This window comes from Clarias gariepinus, chromosome 2 (genome assembly GCF_024256425.1).
Source record: "Clarias gariepinus isolate MV-2021 ecotype Netherlands chromosome 2, CGAR_prim_01v2, whole genome shotgun sequence".
NCBI lineage: Eukaryota > Metazoa > Chordata > Actinopteri > Siluriformes > Clariidae > Clarias > Clarias gariepinus.
In genome coordinates this window covers 50,120,712-50,126,514 of record NC_071101.1, presented here as the reverse complement: position 1 = coordinate 50,126,514, position 5,803 = coordinate 50,120,712, and positions in this window count along the sequence as shown.

Genomic DNA, 5,803 nt, shown 5'->3' with positions numbered 1-5,803 from the left:
GTTCACGCAAACATTTTACATAAACTAAAAGGCCTATTCACTACCACATTTCAGCCATTCACAGACATGCATTGTGCTGTGTTGTTGTTTTTAATTAAAAAAAAATGAAAAAAAAAAAAATTATGAAATGAAACTGCTGTTTTTGGTACACGCTTTCACTTTGCACTTTTCATCTCAACTTGATCAAAACGCTGCTGATACGAGTCCAATACTGATACGACTGAAAGCTTTGTTTCATTTATCATAAAGCGGGGCGACTTTGTTTAAAAGCAGTCAAAATCTAAAATCAGTACCCCAGAAAAAGCAACAGAGAACAAACTTGCTTACTTGCTGAATAAACACTAAATTTTTAAAAGTAAAAGCGCACGCGATGTGAGCAGCTATATTTTAGCCATTCCAACAATTCATGCTTCTGCAGATTCCAAAATGTACATTGTTACCGTTTTTTAATCACTGAAATGGAAGAGATAAATAGTTTCTTTATCATAGCATGCCCTGTATTGTTTTTAATCACTCGATACACAACCCATGATTTTTTTATGCTATTTTACAAATGGAAAATCCAAATGGAATAATTTTATTTGGTTTATTTATTTATTAATAATATATATATATATATATATATATATATATATATATATATATATATATATATATATATATATTATAAAATCTAAAATTAAAACAGTATAGCGTGATCTGAAAACAATACAATGCATGTTATGATAAGCAAAATCTCAATTTCTTCAATTGCAGGAACTAAAACAAGTAACAATGTCAATTTTAGAACCTAGAATCCAAGAAAAATTAAATTTACACAAATTTAAGAAGAGGCCTAAAGCACTGCAAGTCCTCGGAAAGGCCTCAGAATCAAAAGGGGCTTAAAGTGGGGAAGGGTGGATTTTAGTTTCCCCAAAGGGTAAAGGTGAGAAGAGCTGATTCATACTCGGGGAGGGCTAAATTATTTCCATTTGAATGTTGTCTGCCATTCCAAAGCACACACAGTAATACTGAAAGAACAACAACCTAAAATAAATACGAATAAGAGGCCTTAAATATACTGCAGAAATATTATTTAATACGACAACATTTCTCTGCGCTCTCAAAAACTTTATGCGTGCAGTTGAGCGCTGTTTAGACTATGTACATAGGAAATTAAAGGGGAGAATTACTGTAAAGTTTTGCTAAAGTTGCGTAGTAGGAGAGGCGAGTTTCTCGGTCTGTCTGCTGTGCTTCGGTAAGCTTTTCTGGCGCCAGAAGAAACTTTTTTTTATATTATTGATTAAATGTGTCTGTTTTAACCATTACAAAGACATCTCAACAGCGGCAGTTTTCAGGAATTCTTTCCAAGGTAAAGCTGCGTTGGGCTGGGTACAGATTGTTTAACATAATTTCTTGCCATCTTTATGCTTTTTCACAATGACTCTCCTTCTTGTTTAAACAGTGACAATGTTTCTTTTTCTTTCCCTTTTTTTGCTTGTGTACTTTATGATTTTGGAGTGTTTCCATCTCCATTCACAAGTACACATCAAATGTTCCCTCACGTGGCCAGTTTGTGTTAATGCTTTTAGTCCTCCTTTCCCACTTTTTTTGAAACCTCTACTATCTGGTCCTTACACAAAGGGTATTTATTTCCTACCTGCTCAACAGGAGTAAGTGCCATAATAAGTCTTTATAGTTAAATCCTACTTATGGAATTCCAAAACCAGTCAGTATCAAAGGCCCCTACAGTCTTACTAACATCAGTCCTTCTATTGCTTAATTAATTAACAGCTATGGAGTCAGTCAGTGATCCGAAAGTATACACAATGAAGCTTATGATTATTAATCATATACTACTTCTGCGAAAAATTACAATTGTATACCCCACAGCACATTCACTGTTTCTCTGACAGCTTACACACTCCTATTCTCACTTCCTTTTGCTCCACCTCTCTGCGCCAGCTTTTGCAACTAAGCACTAAGAAAACCCTGCAATTTTTACCCCACTGGACCTTCCATGCAACGCCTATTTTATGGTGACACCCACATCCAGTGCACAAAGTCCACAACAGTTTAAATTGGGCTAGGCCTCTTCTAGCCAGCAAACCTTATACCACCTAGCAGATCCTCCCAAAATCACAGCTGTATTCAGACAAATGTCAGAATAATCTACAGTACAGCCTCTTTCTTACTTTAGTTTTATATATATATATATATATATTTATTTATATATATATATATATATATATATATATATATATATATATATATATATACGATGGCGCTGTGTTTCAATGACGTCATGTTTCAATCAATATATTTAGACCTTTTATTCAATATATTCAGAATCCATTCAATATATTCAAAATCCATTCAAGATATATCGAGTTTCATTTAATATATTCAGAATCCATTCAATATATTCAGACTTTCATTCAATATATTCAGACTTTCATTCAATATATATATATAGTTTCATTCAATATCAGAATCCATTTAATATATAGAGAGTATCATTTAATATATTCAGAATATATATATATATATATATATATATATATATATATATATATATATATATAGAATATATTCAGAATTCAGACTTTTCATTCAATATATATATAGAGAGTTAAAGTATATTTAAAGTAAGATATATATATATATATATACGTATATATATATATATATATATATATATATATATATGTGTGTGTACAGTTATATATATACAGTATCTATAAGTTTTAAGTTATATATATACAGTATCTATAAGTTTTACCAACTAAAAATAATAACTGTATATATATATATATATATACAGTTATTATTTTTAGTTGGTTAGTTACAGTAGGTAGCGAGATGATGACCCTTTTATAGTACAGTACTTCTATTTAATCACTTTTAACACAGCTCATTTGTCCATCATCTGGGATCATATAATTTATACCCAGCTGGCATCCACACTCCTTACTGGTTTACAGATTGGGTCACACAATCATACAGTCCATAAAGAAAACTTTAGGGCTCATGATGAGGCATAGTGATATAGTGGTAAGCACTATCGACTTGCTCCTCCAAGATCCTGGTTTTATTTCCAGCCAGGCTCGATTCCAATCTCTGTTCATGGAGTTTGCATGTTTTCCCTGTGCTTGGTTGGTTTGCTCCAGGTACTCCGGTTCCCTTCCACAGTCCAAAGATATGTAGGTTAGGTTAATTGGTGTTCTTAAATTGCTCGTAGTGTGTAAATATGTGTGTGAGTGTGTGTATGTCTGTGTGTCCTGTGATGTATTCGCGTTCTGTCCAGGGTGTATCGTGGCTCGTGCCCTAAGTCTCCTGATATAGTCTCTTGGCCCTGGCGACCCTGAATACAGGATTAAGAGATGATGAGTGAGTGAATATTGTGTGGAAGACTATGGGAATGTGCTTTGTGACACAGGATTCCAGGAATGTGGCCTCCAGGGATGTAACTCTCACATCAGTTGCTCTCTCTCTCTCACTCTCTTCGACTCCTACACACACACACACATAGTAGATACACTTACTGGCTGCAGCAAGCCATGCACAAAAAACTAAGATTTTTAAAAGCAAGACACAAAACAAACACAACAGTAACCCCAGGGCCGTGGATAGCAAATAAACACCACAGAAAGAAAAGCAGTAACAAGAAAAAAAAGAAGAGCCCTTTAGAAAAAACTTTATTAACAGCCATACATTATACTACTATACTACCACTTTTGAGAGCCTTGGCAGACTGTTTTAACAGTCTTCAGAAGTTTTCCTTTTAACTAATTATATCCCGGTGACACAAGATGACAGAGTCTGTTACCACTCGTCAACACTCCTCAAGCTCACAGCACATTTACCTGATCAACACTTATCAACAGAGATTTACCATGATCCACACTTATCACAGGAGATTTATCATGATCCACACTTATCAACGGAGATTTACCATGCCACCTTAAGTATGCATATTACCCATTAAAATAATCAACAATTTAGGACTTAACAAACAAACAACCCGCACAACAAGAAATCACAAACACATCTGACACCCCTTCGCCGCCTTTGTTTATTTTTACTTTCACTAATCTTTGTTTGGCTGTACCAGCCTTCATGAGGCCTAGAACTGTCTTGGGCATCCCACAAGTGAATCACACAAACCGATATCCTAATGGTATAAAGACGCAAAAATCACTCCGGAGACCAGGAATGTTGAGGCCAATAGACTTATTCTTTCCAGAATACATCTCAGGTTACTTTGCTGTAACCCTGTTCCCTGAAAGAACGGGAACGAGATGCTGCGTGAAAACGCTATGGGAACGTCCTTTTGCTCAACCGGTTGTGAAGCAGTTGTGTAAACAGAAAAAAAAAACGCATGCATTCCAATATTTCGAGATCGGTTTCAGGCCTCCTTCATATGTGGAAATAAAACAGATAGAAATCAGATATGTGCTAATGAGATTAATGTGTAAACAGACAAATCGGACTTCCTGAGGCATTGCGTTTTTGTACATCATTAAAACTGCGACTTCTTCGCGGTTTAATGGCGTAATGTTATTCTCCAGTGGAAGCGCGTGTGGAATTATAATATCTCAGGTGACATGGAAAAGGAAAAGCACCCAGCCTCGCCCTCCTTTTTTTAAGCTTATTTGGGCTAAATAACATTAGGAAATTAGTATTTGGTGAATGAAGCATATTCACAGGCTGCAATTATGCCGTTTTTTCTCCTCTCCTAAAACCATGGAGACGTTTCGCAAACTTTGTATATATCGCAAATCGTCAAGCATACTTCACCTTAGTCTATCTTGGCTAGTGTGTAGCGCAAGAACCTCTTTTAAGTATGCGCGATGTTTCAGATGGTATGGCAAGTGTAAACACGTGTATCGGATATGAGGCATAGTCGAAAGAACATGTAAACAGACGGTCAAAAAAATCAGATATAGGCAACAAATCAGAATTGGGCATCGAGACCTGCAGTGTAAACGTAGCCATAAAAAGGGTACAAAGCCCCTGGCGCATAACATTTATTTGCCTCTGGGCATCGGCCCTTGGATGAAATCCCCTGGTGCTTAGCCACAACTGAAATGATCTTATGTGCAGAAGGCCAAAGGATATCACCGTGGATGCAGCTGCCATGAGAACTTAAACAATCTGAAAGTAAAGCATAATTACTTTCTGGCCTAGCCTGATTTCCTTTAGGGTATTGAGAATGGATTCGACAGGCGCAGGGGATGACTGCGTCTGCATTGCGAACGAAATCCATATGACACCCAAATATGTTGTCCTCTAAACAGGAAAGAGAACACCTCCCCCGGCGGTACGTCTCAATTCTAAAGAAGCAAGGTGAGCTACAGATCTGGCCATTAAGAACGCACGTTTCGAGAAAACGATCCCGCGGCAAGCTGTGAAAATGCCCTTCATTACCTTGAGGGGGCCGTCGTGTTTCAGTCTGAAGTATTGTAGGTCTACTGAAGCCGAAAATGTGTTATTTAATTCAGTTTTATTTGTATAGCGCTTTTAACAATTGCCATTGTCCCAAAGCAGCTTTACACAATCAAAAGAATTATTTAAGTTTGTTTGGAATTTGAATGTGTATGAATCAAAATGGTCAGATAGTCCCTGGTGAGCAAGCTGAGGGTAACAGTGGAAAGGAAAAACTCCCTGAGATGGTAGTAGGAAGAAAACCTTGAGAGGAACCAGACTCAACAGGGAACCCATCCTCATTTGGGTGAAAAAGAAAGCAGGAATTGATCTGCATTCATACTGTGTGTTAGTTGGCAGGCAGTTCAGCATAACAGTTGATGTTAATTGATGTTAA